The sequence below is a fragment of the Pinus tabuliformis genome, chromosome 1_2, assembly GCF_031772625.1.
Source record: "Pinus tabuliformis cultivar Carrire ecotype Pingquan chromosome 1_2, CPIR1, whole genome shotgun sequence".
Classification (NCBI taxonomy): Eukaryota; Viridiplantae; Streptophyta; class Pinopsida; order Pinales; family Pinaceae; genus Pinus; species Pinus tabuliformis.
Genome location: NC_142298.1, coordinates 840,175,815 through 840,193,351, shown reverse-complemented (window position 1 = coordinate 840,193,351; position 17,537 = coordinate 840,175,815). Strand labels below are relative to the sequence as shown.

The 17,537-nt window shown below is 39.3% G+C and overlaps 1 pseudogene; it reads left to right on the top strand.

Annotated features, from left to right (window-relative positions):
* Window positions 1–12,826, top strand: part of LOC149208560 (OBERON-like protein) — a 45,469-nt pseudogene extending 32,643 nt beyond the window's left edge.
* Window positions 12,827–17,537: the final 4,711 nt, after the last annotated feature.

Sequence of the window (17,537 nt, the reverse complement as noted above, 5' to 3'; positions counted from 1 at the left end):
CTCCACCAAATTCGTGGGATAGTCTAGTTATCGTAATAGGTAGCAATGAAACTGCCTTGCATTTTGATGAAATAGTCTCAGCCTTGCTGACGAAGGAGATGAGATGGAAAAATATGGAGAGCCAGAATGGTGATGCCTTGTCTGTATGAGGATGGTCCCAGAACAAAAACAAAAATAAGTCATCGAGTTGGAGATCTAAATCTAGAGGGAGATCTAAATCTCCAGGAAAACCTGTAAAGGTGGTGTGCTGGAAATGCGGAAAGGAAGGTCACTACAAAAGGGACTGTAAATCTAAAGCTCTTGACAAAGGAAAGGGATCTGACGAGGCTCCTTCTGCAGAGGCGAAAACCACCTCAGATGAAGGTGGGGATGTGTATTTGGCTTCTTCAAGTACACATGTAGATCATGAGGCATGGTTGATTGACTCAAGTGCATCCTTTCACTTCACTCCCTATAGAGAGTGGTTCTGCGAGTATGAAAAATATGATGGTGGTGATGTATTCTTGGGGGATGACAGGAAGACTAGAATCATTGGTCATGCAAAAGTAAAATTGAAGTTGCAAGGTGGAAGGGTTAGAACACTTCCGGGTGTTCTGCATATTCCTGCATTGGCCAGAAATATGATTTCTGTAAGCAAGTTGGATGATGCAGGTGTAAAACTAGTGTTCGAGAAGGATACCTGCAAGATGGTTCGGGAGCACTGGTATTGATGCAGGGAGTTCGGATTGGAACTCTGTACAAGCTGTAAGGTAGCACTGTTGTTGATGGGTGCAACAGTTCCGTGGTTCTTGAAAGTGGAGCAAAAAATCTAGTGGTCTTTGGAGAAAAGACCATGTTGTGGCATCAAAGGATTGTACATATTGGAGAGAAGGGCCTTCGAATACTTCATGGTAAAGGTATGGTAGAAGGTATGAGTAATAGCTCTTTGGATTTTGATTTCTATGAAAATTGTGTATATGGGAAGCAGAATCGGGTGAGTTTCCCCTCTGGTAGTAAGAGGGCGAAACAGATATTAGAACTTCCGCACAGTGATGTGTTTGGACCTGTGAAGGTCCCATCACTAGGTAAGTTTGTGTACTATGTATCATTTATAGATGACTTCTTAAGGAATACATGGATATATTTCCTTAAGAAGAAATCTGAAGTCTTTGACAGGTTTAAAGAATTTAAGGCTTTGGTGGAAAACCAAACAGAGAAGAAGATAAAGGTGCTGAGGACAGATAATCATGGAGAATTCTGCAGCAAGGAATTTGAAGAATTCTGTAAGAAGTGTGGTATAGCACAGCGGAAGACTACTCCATATACACCTTAGCAAAATGGAGTTGTAGAAAGAATGAACAAAACGTTGATGGAAAGGGAAAGAAGCATGCTCAGTGGTGCCGGTTTATGACAGGAATTCTGGGCAGAGGCAGTGGATACTGCATGTTACCTGGTCAACAGGTCACCTTCATCAACGTTGGAGGATAAGACTCCACAAGAATTATGGACTGGTAAGAAACCCTCTCTTTCACATCTGAGGGTATTTGGATGTGATGCATATGTACATGTTCCAAAGGAGAAACAAACCAAGTTGGATAGTAAATCTGAAAAGTGCATATTTATTGGGTATAAGGATAATTTAAAGGGTTATAAGCTTTGGAACCCAATAACAAGGAAGATTGTGTACAGCCGAGATGTGGTGTTCAGAGAGGTGAAAGATGTTATTAAACATGAAGTCCAACCAGAGGAACCTAAAAAGATAGAGTCTAAGCTAAAGGAGGAAGAATTAGACTCTATAGTAGAGGAGGAATCAGAATATGAAGAGCCACAAACTCTGGCTGTGAGAAGATCAGTTCGAGAAAGAAGGCAGCCAGAAAGGTATAGTCCATCTTCTTTGTTCAAATTTTTCTTTGTCTGTTACTGATGATGATCCCAAAACTGTGAAGGAACCAGTGGATTCAAAGGATGGAAAACTCTGGAAAGAGGCCATGGTTGATGAAATGGCATCTTTGCACAAAAATGAGGCTTGGGATCTGGTGGAGTTGCTGGCTGGAAGGAAATCCATTGGCAACAAATGGGTGTTTAAGAAGAAGACAAATGTAGAAGGAAAGGTGGAGAAATACAAAGCTTGGTTGATAGCAAAAGTTTATTCCCAAGTGCCGGGAATTAATTTTGGTGATATTTTTTCTCTTGTCGCCAAGGTAACTTCTATTAGATTACTTTTATCTATTGCTGCTTATTTTGATTTTGCGGTAGAACAGATGGATGTGAAGACAACATTTCTTCATGGGGATCTGGAAGAGGAAATATACATGAAGCAACCTGAAGGCTTTGCGATGAAGGGTAAGAAATAATTGGTATGCAAGTTAAAGAAGTCTCTATATGGGTTAAAACAATCACCAAGGATGTGGTATCAGAAATTTGATACATTTATACGGGGACTTGGCTTCACCAGAAGCAAAGAAGATCACTGTGTGTATTTTAAATTAATTGGTGACCATGTTATTTATCTAGTCTTATATGTGGATGATATGTTGCTGGTTGGAAATAACAAAGAAATTATCCGGGATTTGAAGACCCAGTTGTCCTCCAAATTCGACATGAAAGATCTTGGTGCTACAAACTATATTTTGGGCATGGAAATTAAAAGAGATCGGGCAAAAAGGAAGCTCTGGTTAAACCAGAGGAAGTATGTCGAAACAATACTGCAGAGGTTTAATATGCAGGATAGTAAACCAATGAAGGTTCCTATTCCTGTAGGTGTGAGGTTATTCGCTGAATAGTGTCCAAAAGACACAAGAAGAGGAAGAGGACATGTCCTATGTTCCATATGCAAGTGCAGTCAGTAGCTTAATGTATGCATTGGTCTGTACTAGATCAGACATTGCACATGCAGTGGGAGTATTGAGCAGGTTTATGTCAAAACTAGGGAAGGAGCACTGGACAACAGTGAAGCGGGTTGTCAGGTATTTGCGTGGCACTAGTGATTATGTTTTAAGCTACCAAGGAAGATCAGGATTGGACAGAATGTTGGATATTCATGGATTTGTTGATGCAAACTGGGTTGGAGATCTGGATTAGAGAAGATCTACAAGTGGGTATGTGTTTAACCTATTTGGAGGTGCAGTCAGTTGGATGAGTAAGAAACAATCTGTAGTGGCACTATCAACTATAGAGGTAGAATACATGGCAGCCACTCATGCAAGAAAGGAATAAAATTGGTTGCAGAGATTGTGTTCAAGTATGGGGTTAGTACAGGGAGCTATAAGGATAGACTGTGAGAACTAAAGTGAAATTTTCTTGGCAAAGAACCTCGCATATCATTCAAAAACAAAGCACATTGATGTTCAGTATCACTTTGTGAGGGATATGATAGAAGAAAAAAAGGTGTTGCTGGTAAAGGTGGACACTTTGAAGAATACTGTTGATCTGAATAAAAAATGGCATCAACCCATGGTACTCATCCACCCATATTATTCATCAACCCATGGCATTTACCCGTGGTATTGTAAATGGCATCCGCCCGTGGTATTGTAAAATCCACCCATGGTATTCATTCACCCATGGAATTGACCCATGGTATTATAAATGGCATCTGCCCGTCGTATTGTAAAATCCACCCATGGTATTCATTCACCCATGGAATTGACCCATGGTATTGTAACTGGAAAAATATTATAAGTAACAACTCACATTTTGTAAACAGAAAAATTGTCCGCCACAATGTATCCTTTACAGTTCAGAGGCATGTAGCCACCACATCTCTTCTCAGAGATAAGCTACCATCGCCCTAGTTGGTTTATTTTCATTACTATTTTAAATAAAAGTTTCTTTGTGGTTTTGTTTACTGAGGATTCTCCTATTTTTCTTCTGGAAATGCAAGTTTTCAGATCTTGGGGGTCTCTCCTCCCAAGATCCGGATCAGTGGTATCAGAGCAGTCTACTTTTTCTATGTTTTTCTTTGCATGTCCCCAACGAGGTCGGGATATAAGGAGTTAGGGCTTGAATTGGTCGAACCTTTGCAAGACCAGCCTCGCAAATCTCGACGACCTCCCATGGCAGATGAGAAGAAAGACGAGGGGGCAGGAGATCCTATCAAAATCTTGCTCGAAGAAGCCCTCGAGCGGCAAAGGAACGCGATGATGGATAGATTTGCGCAGATCCTTCAGCGGCTACCCAGAGGCGACGCATCGGCTTCCAACAGCTACTCTGGGAATGCCACACCGTTTGAGGTACAAGTTAATTTTGAAATCCCCATCTTCGAGGGTCAAATAGATGCAGATGTCGTAGATAAATGGTTAAATCTGCTAGATGGGTATTTTTCTGTTCATGAATTTTCAAGTCAGGAAAATATTATTTTTGCTCTTCTCAAAGCAGCCCCCCACGTCAAGGACTGGTGGGAAACATACTGCGAGCAGAAGGATGAAAGTACAGGATCACTATTTTCAGCCGCCCCCACTTGGAATGACTTCCGGGATGCCATCAAGGAGCAGTACTACCCTGTCAAAATCTATGAGGACAAATACATCAAATGGACCACACTGCGGCAGGGACGAGACCAAGATGTGCCAGAGTTCACACATATTTTTCATACCCTTCACACACAGTTGGGTATCAAAGATTCTGAGCTGCATATGGTACTAAAATACCATAGCTACCTACACAGATACATCCAGGAAGAGATGGAGTTCTTGAACATCTCCTCACTCGGCACAGCATACCGATACGCTGTCAAAATCGAGCAAAAGTTCAAACAGAAGAAGCAAGACTTTGGATCTGCAAATCCGAAGCCCAAAGGACAAAGCCAAGGCGGGGTGACCCAAGACAACCCCTCGAAGCTGCAAGAAAAGAACAACACCACGAAGCCGAAGAAGAACACAGGAAAGTGGTGTGAGTTCCACAAGAGTCCCACTCATAACACAAGTGAGTGTCGGACCAAGCAGTCGCTGGTGGCCGAGTTGAAGGCTTCCAAATCAGATGCATGTTCCGACTCTGAGCCAGAACCCGACTAGGGGGATGGCAAAGGGAAGCAAATCATTGATGCGGATCCTAGTGCCATTGTTGCCACTACCAAGATCTAGAAGAATGAGCCTGAAGAGCCAGAGGGAGGAGAGACCCCCAAGATCTGAAAACTTGCATTGCCAGAAGAAAAATAGGAGAATGCTCAATAAACAAAACCACAAAGAAACTTTTATTTAAAATAGTAATGAAAATAAACCAACTAGGGAGATGGTAGCTTATCTCTGAGAAGAGATGTGGTGGCTACATGCCTCTGAACTATAAAGGCTACATTGTGGCGGAAAATTTTTCCGTTTACAAAATGTGACTTGTTACTTTATAATATATTTTTTCCAGCTACAATACCATGGGTCAATTCCATGGGTGAATGAATACAATGGGTGGATTTTACAATACCATGGGTGGATGCCATTTATAATACCATGGGTCAATTCCATGGGTGAATGAATACCATGGGTGGATTTTAGAATACCACGGGCGGATGCCATTTACAATACCACGGGTAAATTCCATGGGTCGATGAATAATATGGGTGGATGAGTACCATGGGTTGATGCCATTTTCTATTCAGAACAACTGCAGATGCATTGACAAAATCTATGAGCTCTGAGAAGTTCTCTTGGTGTAGAGAAACAATGGGTGTTGCAAGGCTAGATAAATGACTAAGCTCTCTTGTGGCCCCCTGTGGAAAGAAAACAACAAGTGGGAGTATGTTGGGTTGTGTTATATTCTTTCCATGACTAGCCCACGTAGTTAACCGAGAGTTAGAGGAGGGGAGGTCACAGGGCATTTGAGGCGTACTGTAACCCCACTTTATGGGGTCCAGGGCAACGCCCCAGAAAATTTCGGTTTTGAACCCTATGTTAGGTTGGGCAAACCCACCTATGGTTTTGTGCATGATTTTTGCACATGTTTTTGGATGCGATGGTTTTCGGTCCATGGTATTGGATGCTTCGGCATGTATAAATATGTATTATAACATTGAAAGGAACATAATAAAAAATCAAGCTAGTAGTCCCAGTTTTTGGATCCAGGGGAAAATTTTTGTGTATATGTGTTTTATGTGTTATGCTCTCGCATTTATTTTTTTTTTGTTTTAGAATTTGTATGAAGGTAATTTCTCGATGGGGTTAAAACCTACATTAAATGTTATACTTTTCAAAAATATTTCAGCTAGAGATTCAAATAAACTATTTGAAGATCTATGTTAACTAATTTATGTCAATATCAACTTCATATCTATATATATATATATATATATATATATATATATATATATATATATAAAAGAAGTTTTTAAGGTTAAACTTTTTATTGGTCTTATGTATACTCTATTTAGCATTTCAAAAATACAATTTCAACAATGAAAAATAACACATTGTATTTTTCACTCTAAAAAATTTTGCACGTGAAGAAATTTGATCCCTACATTCATACTTAAGATGGATCTATGTTGGTATATATTGGACACATTACTATGATAATTTGTCATTAAATAATTTTATACTTAATATGTATCTTGCATATTAATCTATTATTCATTAAGTAAGCTTCAATCAACTTAGTTTTTAACACAAAAGTACAAATAAAAAATAAATATAAATAATGCTACTACTCGAATTCAACATTTAATTTGATCCTAAAAAAATATTTTCTCCTCAACTCTAAAATGGTGCAAATTTCCTACAATAGTATGAAATGATGATGGTGATAATGATGATTATCATCCACTAAGACCAAATATGGTATATAAGAAGGCAAAAAGATATTACCCAAAATTATTTCGAATTTTATTGTTATGCTCAAAAAGCATTAAAAGAAGTGTTTCAAGCTCATCATAATTTTGCTTAGTTAAAAGATTAGGAAGGTTGGTAGCGTCACAAATATTTTGAAATTTAAATCCAATATGAGTATAAACTAAATGATCTATAATATTTTTTAAATCTTCAACGATATTACTAGTGTTGCAAAGGTGATAGACTTTTAAATTGTGTCAACATTGTCTTAGTAATAACTGTAACTTAACACATACATGATATTTACTATATCAGATTATAATTAAATGGGTTAATAATAGTAAAATACACATCATTCTTTTCATAAAATAACCTTAACAAACTCATATTTTAATACAAACCATAAAAATATTAAAATAGATAATGTAAGGAATCCAAGATTAAGACGTGAAATATTTGCTTTTGCAAGTTTATATGAATTTGTTTAATAAATTTTATCATGATAATTTTTTCACAAAAAATAACGAATATCTACATTAAAATTAGTGAACCAAGTGAATTTCTAATTCCCCATTTTGAAAAACCTTAATCTAGTTAAAGTTATATATTCTAGATCCATTGAATACTTCCAAATTTAATGAAATATGTGTTTTTTCATCATGTATTTGATGGACATTGAAATTTATAACAAGTTCTGCGCAGTGGCTAGAATTCTAGGCTAGAAATGTTCCTTGAATTCTTCGGACACTGTCACATGTTTGCTGGGAAAATCCCCTAAAAGTTGGCTTGCAGGCCTATGAGAGCATCGAAAGGTGCTTGGATGCTGGCATGAACATAACATGAGAGCGTCCAAAGGTCAAGAGGTACAAAATATTAGTAGGAACCAAAGGCAGGATGTTTGAGTGGCTGAGAAGTCTCTTGGGGGTGTTGTTGCTAATGTGGAAGGTATGGTTGATATGCTATGTCAATTCCATTTCCTTAAGGTCACCAAGGAGGCTGAATCCATTCATATTTTCCTCTCTCATCACTTGTTTACCCCAGTTGGCCGGTTATTTGGGTGGATTTTGGAGGAGGGTGGTTACATAGATTGGGTAAATAAAGTCATTACAAATCCTAGGATAGTAGTGAATATGGTTCAAATTCTAAATATTTTGGAAAAATGCATTAATTGGAAGATAGATTCTAGATCCAACCCAAAGAAAATGTTAGATAATGTGTTAAAGAACATATTTAACAATCTTATAGGTAAGAGACATAAATAATTTGAAACATTAACCAAGGAAATGATTCTTAAACTTACCTATACATTAACCAAGTTGTTGGAGATGATTTGCACGTCATTGAATATGGTTTTGTATTCATAAATTCATCGAACACAAGGATACAATTCTTGTAGAAATGTATTTTGTCTTCCTCTCTATATGATATGCTCATTAGGACCATGGAATCTTAAACTGCCAACTTGAAACTCGAAGTGGAGTCCAACACTTGGCTAAATTCCTTGAATGAATTTGGTGTTATCCCATCACTTCAATAATGTCTTAGGGGTCATTTGTTTCTCTATAGTCTTAGTATTTCATTGGTAGCTCATGGTGTCAATCCATTTAGAGAGCTAAAATCTACTTACTCAGTGCAACCTGCTTTTGTTATTAACAATAACGTTCCTCCATGGATGTCGATAAAGAGGGAGCACATAATATTAGCAATGATTGTTCTAGGTAATTGTTTAGAATACCTTCAAAGGCCGTGTTCATGAGATGGTTATTCAATGATAAACATCGTAAGATTTTAAAATATTGAACGATTTCTACAAACCCTTCAAGTAGAGGTTACTTATCACATGATCTAATTTTTTGGATCAATAATACACAAGAATAAACAAGTAAGAAGAGAGTAATTTATTTTATTGTAATAGTAACCAAAGTTGCATTTGTCATTTGACAAAAGAAGGTAGTACATAGGTGAGCCTAGGCTAACCCCTTAAAAATAACCATAAGGCCTTCCCGTTTTGCAACTCCTTGACCATAAGGGTCTAATTGAAAAACACATAGTTCCTTTAAATATTTATAGGTTGAGGCAACCACTTCAAGCCCTTGAACTTGAAGATAATCCAATATTTGCAATTGTTTACAATAATAAGTCCATTATACACACTCCTCATCTTGGAGTTGGGAAGAGAGGGAGAATATTTGATTGATGTGAACCTTGTAAATGAACAACCTTGCCTACTCACTGGTTGAACTCTCCATCACTAGTTGAAGGAGTATATGTGCCCTGAATCAAATATGATATCTTAACATGATTTATCGACACTTGAACATACCTTCCATGGATCTCATGGAAAAATGATGGAGAGACTCTTTAAATATTATGAAAATTTTGCTCATACTCTACTTAATAGGTAGGTGGTACGACTTCAATTTTTTCCATTTACTGGGAAATCTCACCAAAAAAGTCAATCGTTGAAGAATCAATCCTATGAGAAATCACTCCCACCTTCTAATTTTTAAGATCTTTGTGAGATTTCACCTATGACCCTTAAAGTTAGTTCCCTTTAGCACCTCGAATGGTTGAATAGGAGGTGTTGTAATAGGAGGTGAACTCCATTCCCCTTCAACTTTGTCGAGACCTCTAGATGAACCTAAAATCTATAACGCTCCTTTGAATCAACATGAATTTTTTTCTTTTTTCACTTCCTTTACATACAGTCTCTTTAGGGGGATCCTCATAAGAAGATCTTGTGGTTGAAATATTACAACAAAAAAATGGGGTACGCGATCTATAGGGTTTCAAGGGAGGGGTATTGGAAAATGACAATCTTATCCCCTATAGCCCTTAAGAACTTCTCAACACTTAAATGAAATGACATATTGATAACTAGACCCAAGAATAGATACAAAGTTCAAGGCCAAGCCCAACTAGAAAGAATCACACCATTGATTAAGCATTGATATTAAGTTTTGGTAAAATCAAGGACCTCCTTTCAAGATCTTGACCTTGTTTTTAGCATTCTCAAATGGAAGCGTTAAAACCCACATTAAAAATGGGATATTTGCACCTTAGCCTTTGCAACCTTTGTCGAAGACGAATCTATCTAATGGATTAGCTTGGATATGTCAAGTCTTGATTTCTAGAGTACCCAATCAATGCTTTTGAGGCCAACATCATTTCTCCAACTAAAATTTAGTCCTATTGAAGAGGAAACTTGAAAAACCCCACTATTAGGAGACATTTTTCCTTACTTTTGATTGATTTACAACAAACCTCAATGCCTCTCGTTTCTTATCTTTCTCTTCCAATTTCTAACAAAAAAAGCATTAATCATATATCATAAACACTTTATATAAGTAAACATTGCAATCATTAACTTATAGAGTATCTTTACCCCTCAACCCATGCAAAAAGAAATTGCACTCTAATATGGTTCTAATTGTATCCTCAAAACACACCTTGCAAACTCTTACAACTCTTGGATTCTATATCAAATTAGTGTAACTGCGGGGAGGGTGAGCCGGTCAAATATTATTGTTATTTTTATTTGGGGATGGTGCAAAAGGTACAAGGTTGAATTATGGTGCCTTCATTTGAAATCAACCATTACCTTTCGATTCTAAATGTGCACAATGTCTGACTATGAGGTAGGGTTTTTCTTCATTTCCTTGATTTTCTTCAGGTTTTTTGTTAAGTGGGGTCGTTGATTTCATGGGACCTCCTCTAGAGCATCCTTTCAACAACAAAAACAACAAACCCCTCCACCTCAGAAACAATATAGGACTCCTAGCCTATGAACCTCTCTTTCCCTTGCATCATCTGAAGCTTGTGGATCAACAGACCTACGGGGGCCTATTTCCCATCCTGACAATGTACGTGAGTCACCCTCAGAGAGTGAAATCTCATAGGAAACATAGTGTACTATGAAGACACACGTGGAGGTGGTAGCAGAGCATTCTCATCATAAGAAGGAAATGGAGAGGTAGAAAGAAACATTGGAAGAAAGTGAATGGCCAATGAAGACAATGGGACATAGAGTAGCCAATTCAGATCGGATCTTGCTTCGAGATGTAGCAGGGGGAGGGCTTGATGTAATTGAAGATAGAATGCGTGAAAAACTAGAGGAATTTCTAGAAGATCTGGAAGTGGAGCTTTGGGTGATCCTTGAAGGCACAAGAGGTCTTCAACACAGGGAAGAATTTTCCCTTTTGAAAAAGCTTGTATAAGGCAAGAGTGATCTTACACCTATGTCAATGTCCAGGGCACACAGTTCAGCTAGAAGTATTTGTTGCTATAAAAACAGGGATTCAAGCCTTTTTTCATCTAGATATCAATGTCACTCAAATGGTCCTCATTAAGATATTTTCCCACAAATGATGTAGAAATATAAAATGTGAGAGTCAAATTCTTGTGGAGGATTGTAGCTGTGAAATTTATTGCACCAAGATCAGATTCTATAGCATTTTCATGTTGGCTATTTGTAGCAAATTTGACTTTGAAGTGAAAAATTGTTGATGGGTGGGTTGTGATACTTGTTTCCACTGGACAAAAACATATTGTGTAATTCGTGCCAGAAAAATAAGCATAGGTACCAATCTTTTAACCATTTTTTGGGGATGAGATGAGAGTTTGTAAATCTTGTAGGTTCTATACTTAGTTTTATTTCTTGCTTTTGTTAAGTTGGTTTTGGAGAAGAGAGTTAAGCTTAGTGTCTTGTAATCATTGACCCGATGGATATGAAACATATCCAATTGGGACTGAAAAATATGCATCACGAATTTCTTAAATTCCATGGTATTTAGTATAAATCTTACTTGCTGAATTTACAATTTTAGAAGCAATTGGAAAACATTAAAAATTGAAATGATGATGAAAGATTATATATATTTGTTTTATAAAGTTTGAAAAAAAAACAGTTTCTATGTCAGAGAATTTTAAGTTTATCATATTCTAGCTAGATGAGGATTTAAACAAATTCTAGTACTGCCAACATGTTAATAAATTTTAATACTGTCAATATACCTCCTTGTTGTGATATATTTATTCATTGAAAATAAGTGATGATTCCTTTTAATATGCATATCAGGATGCTATATGTAGACTTATTTATTGCTATAGATATGGGAGCGTGGTACATGGTCATCTAAAATTCTTTTCAGGTGTAGGGTATGTAAGAGGACATCAGAACTATTAGGTTGGTTGAAGGATTTGTTTCAACACTGTGCCCCTGATTGCGATAGGGAAGTCCTCATGAAGGAATTTTATTTTGTTCAGAGGATATTTCATGCAAGTGAGGAATAAGGGAAAAAAACAATTTTGGAAGTTTGGAGAATTATTGGAAAGTCTGAAGACTGGATCTACTGATGAGGCTGCATTTTACAAAGTGTGATGCAACATTTCTTTCAAGGTTTGGTTTCTCCAACACATCACAATTTTTTTGTCATATAAATTCTTTTGATGCACAATATTCAATTGATAAGCCTACTATGCCATCTAAATTCTCTATTTTATTTCCTTACATTTTGGCTTTGTCATGCTTGTAAATCCTTGTAGAAAGTATTAGGCATCTTGGCCCAACCAAAAGAGTTATAAAAATAATGTTTAGAAATGTCAATTGAATCTAATACTTGCATGTGTGGTTATAAGACAATCTAGGATGAACCTTGTAGTAAAACACCACCTCTTGAACTGAAATGCTAAATAGAACCTTTTTTTTGAAAGAAATTTCACTCCATTGCAATATTTAGATTTTTTGAAGCTTTATACACTTTTATAGGGATGGGGATATTTTCTTTTGTGTGAAATCCTTCCCTCCAAATATTCATGCATGCCATTTTTGGGTTTGTTATAAATTCTAAGGATTTTATGCAACAGGCCCTTGGACACAATGTGTGGAGGATGAAGGATGGGTGAAGGATGTGTTTCAACACCATGCCCCTAATTGGGATAGGGAAGCCCTCATGAGGGAATTTGATTGTGTTTGGAGGATATTTCATGGAAGTGAGGACTCTAGGGGCAAAAAATTATTTTGGAAGTCTAAAAAATTATTGGAAAGTCTGAAGACTGGAGCTCCTGTTGAGGCTACAATTTGCAAAGTGTGATGCAACATTTATTTCAAGATTTGGTTTCTCCAACACATGGAATTTTTTTTTTGTTATATGAAATCTTTTGATGCACATTATTCAGTTGGTAAGCCTACTATGTCATCTAAATTCTCTATTTTCTTTCCTTACATTTTGGCTTTGTCATGCTTATAAACCCATGTAGCAAGTCTTAGGCATCTTGGCCCAATTGAAAGAGTTATAAAAATACTATTTAGAAATGTCAATTGAATCTACTACTTGCATGGGTGGTTATAAGACAAGGTGTGTTGAACCTTGTAGCAAAACACCACCTTTTGAACTGAAATGCTAAATAGAACCTTTATTTTGAAAGAAATTTCACTTCACTACAATATTTATATTTTGTGAAGTTTGTTGTACTTTTATAGGGATAGGGATATTTTATTTTGTGTGACATCCTTCCCTCCAAATATTCATGCATGCCCCCCAGATGTGGGTGATAGCTTGGATGGGACGCGTGTTTAAATGCGGCCACATGCCAGCCATGCGCCGCCGCAAGGGAAACACATGGGCGCAAGCCTGTCTTCAACCGCGCGGGAATGAACTGTTTGATATTTTCCAGAAGCGCATAAATGCTCTGTCCGGCTCTTCAGCTCGCATGGAGGTTGCAGTAATGGCAGACGGATTTCGAGGTGGAGTCAGTTATGTTAAAAGCAATGGTGGGTTGGATCTCACTGCGCCGGTTCATGGTCTGTTCATGGTTCTTCCTCAGGGTATGCTTTATGCAACCTCTAAAGCGGTTGTCTTTCCGTCTGGGTCAATTCGCCGTCTGTTTGTGGTTTGATACTCAATTTCGCGCTGCGCATTATCCATTGGGACCCTGCAATTATGGTCAGGCCTCGACAACGAATGCTCAGCCGTCAAGGCACCTCCGTGGAGGGTCTTCACGCCCTCCTGCAGATGTTACCTATCCCCATTGCTGCCATTGCAATTGCTATCGAACCCTTGAAGCCAACCCCCTTCAGTCAAGTCAATTCCTGGACTCAAGCGCTCTTGATTCTGCTTCCTCACCCGCCTTCGGCTCTGCCATTTTCAATTTCAACAGTTCTTTGAACTTCCCCCGGATCAATGCCCATGTGTCGGTTCTCTTCATCGAAGACTCCCCGGATGGCAGCGATACTCAAGACAGTCGGGGGAAGCAGCCAGCTGACGACTCAGAGAAAGTCATGAAGACACCTACGGCAAAACCAGAGAATGTCTCAAATTGCCCTCTGGCTCAGGAGGCGATGATCAGCAAAGGCGAAGATGTCAACATGGAAACCGCTCCCACTACAGCGGAGGTGGAGGAATACGGGTGGTACCGGGTGGTTCAGGAGGAACCGGACAAATAGCGGCGCCTTCATTCCAAGTCTCTGCGGCACATCTGTTAGGACTTTCGGCCTCTCTCACTGTTTTGGTTATGTTTTGGTCTTTATGTTTATGTTATGATGGTATCCTGTCTATGTTTGGGTCTTGGGTACCGAGATCTTTTTCTATGGTTGGGAAGTGTCTGTTTTCCCCTGCGCGGGATTATTCTAATGTTCTGTTGGCGCCCCTGCGAGGGCTGGTTTATTTTTGGTCTGGTTAAGTCCTCGGACATTGCAGTCTCAGTTGTTCCAAGCTGCCATTACAGGCAACTGGTTCTTTCTGTCTTGAAATGATGTAACTGTTTTCTGTTCATGTATATAATAGAATAGTTTTAACGAGAAAAAAAATATTCATGCATGCCATTTGTGGGTTTGTTATAAATGCTAAGGATTTTATGCAACAGGCTCTTGGATATAATGTGTGGAGGATGAAGGATGGGTGAAGGATGTGTTTTAGAACTGTGCCCTTCATTTGGATAGGGAAGCCCTCATGAGGGAATTTTATTGTGTTCGGAGGATATTTCATGGAAGTGGGGACACCAAGGGTAGAAAACTGTTTTAGAATTCTGAAGAATTATGGGAAAGTATTAAGACTGGAGTTGAAGATGAGGTTGTAGTTTGCAAAGTGTGATGCAACATTTCGTTTGAGGTTTTGTTTCTCCAACAATATAATATTCCTAATTAGCCATGGCTAATTGGAATATTTAATTTTGTTCAATTTTTTCCTTCTATAGTTATTTGTAAATAAAAAAAGTGAGGATGGGGGACATAACTCACTTTTAGAATAAAAAGTCACTTCCTAGTAGCACAACGTTGTGACTTAGAGGGGAGCCAAGGGGGCCAAAGGGGGATGCAGAAATGGAGCCCACGCAGACACATGGAGGGACTACGCAGGAGGGAAGAAACACTTGGCAAGAGAGGAATCATGCAGGAGGAGGTGAGCCTTGGGATTGAGAGAGGAAAAGGTTATAAAGGAGAGAGGAGCCCCCTCATTTTGATCATTCTAGTTATGAGCATTTGTGATAATTATTTCCACTTGAGCACGCTAGCTGTTTAGCTAGTCTGTAGCACTATTAGTGTATTGAGTGTCTCCGTTCGGAGATCTCACTCTTAGCCCCGGGGGAATTCAAGTGCCTTCTCGAGAAAGGTATTTAATGGCATTCCAATAGTAGTTTCATCAGAATTTCAGCAGCAGTTTCATTAGCGTCTTTGAGGAACTGCACAGAACCCCAAGGGGGTGATTTTCGGGGGTCAGCCATTTCAGAAAATCTTTCTTGGTTTTTTTGGGTTGTTTGAGTACAGTCTAATTCCAGAGTTTCAGCCTTTTCTGAGAAGAGGAGAATCCCAAAATCCTCATTCGATTTCTAGCAGCATGGTAGTTTTCCAGCAACTGGGACGCAGATCAGTGTGAGGTCATTCCTTTGTTATTTTGAATGTATTTCTTCACTTTCCTTGTGCAAGTCGAGGTGTCGTCCTTCTGATCACCTCTGTGCTCATTCCTTTACTCAGTATAATAAAATGGCTTAGCATTTCTCACTGCATTTCGTGTGTATTTGTTTATATTTCATATGTTCATTATTGTTGTTGCACTACTATTATATCTTCGTCATTATATCTCTGTGATTTTCTCAGCTACTATACCACTTGTACATTTTCCTGGTTGAGATTTTGCTGGGGTTTGAGGAATATTCTAGGTTAGGGATATTAGAGTGGTATCAGAGCATATATCTGGCTCAGCCTGTGGAGCTAGCAATCTATGACACCAGGGAAAAAACCATATATCTATTACAGAGGTCAGAGATACAGAGACACTAGGCGTAGGTTGGAGAACACTTACGGAGAGGGAGATTGTGTTATGATGGTGGACGTAGAACAAGAGGAGCCTGTGGTGCACGCAGAGTAGGAGCATCCGATGGCAGATGATGACGGGAAGAGATTTTCATATATTCTCCTCAAATCCGTGCAGGATCTGTCGAGGAAGATTGAGGTGATGGGGCAAAGATTCATGGCAGTAGAGGCCAAATAGCGTGAGATCCCATGGGTTTTTTAGGTTGGTGAGGGATCGGGCACATCCCACCATTTGCCAAAGTAGCGTGATACTGCGCAGCAGGTGGCCTCACATGCCCCTACACGCTCTACCATGCCCACTTTCCTAGGAGCTGACACAGGGGTCACAGCCCAGCAGGAGGCAAAGCCCAGACATATGGGCGATTATTTTGCAGAGTACCAGGCCTATGGGCAAGAGTTCAGGGAAGCCCTCTCATTCAAAGATTTTGTTTAGCTCCAGCGGGATAGTAGACCCCGCGACCATCACAGAGGGTACCGGCATTACCATGATGGTGACACCCATCGTGCAGCGAGTAGATTCCACTTGCCTACATTTGATGGTTCATCAAACAGTTCGACAAAGTCTTGGGTGGAGAAGCTGTAAATTTATTTCCAGCTTAACCAGATGTCAGAGACAGAGGCCATCAAGGTGGCAACATTGCATTTGGATGGTGAGGCCCAGGATTGGTGGTTTCATGGGATGGTTACACTAGGGCACTCCACAGTGATGACATATGTCAATTTTTCCAGGAGATTGATGGAGCAATTTGATCGGAGGGATCCAGAGCAGCATTTTGTTGAGCTGGTAAGGCTCAAACAGACAGGGAGCCTAGAGACCTACATTGCAAATTTCTTGAGGATATCTGTGATGGTGCCAGACCTATCCATGGCACAGAGGGTCTATATGTATGTTGAGGGGTTAGAAAAGCCACTTCAGGGTTTAGTTCGATCCACTAGACCAGCCACACTACAGGACGCTATCAGTAGGACCCAAGACTTACAGGATGTCTTACCCAAGACCTGGACACCTTACCCCCAAAGACAAACTTTCCAATCTAAGGGGAAGGATGTGAGGATTCCACCTCCAAAGGGGAATCCAAGACAAGTACATCTTGACAATGATGCCAGGAGGGAGCTGAAGAATAAGCTGTTGTGCTTCACTTGTCAGGAACCATGGGCACTAGGACATATATGTGCTACTGGTAAAGCACATTGTATTGAGGTATTCTCCAAGAGCAGTGGAGAGGAGGATGACGAGGATGATGTGAAGGTAGGAGATAGCCATGCCGTACAGGGTCCTTTGCCACCACCACCGCTAGCAGCAGGTGGTGCATCATTTGCACCCACTGGAGGGGCCCTTGTAGCATTGCGAGGAGTTCCCAAGTATCTGACGCTACGTGTACAAGGGATAGTACATGGCCAAAGAGTATCATTTTTGGTTGACAGTGGGGCGACCCACAACTTCATCGATGCCCAGATGGTTGAGCGGAGAGGTATACAGACAGAGAGCTTCAATG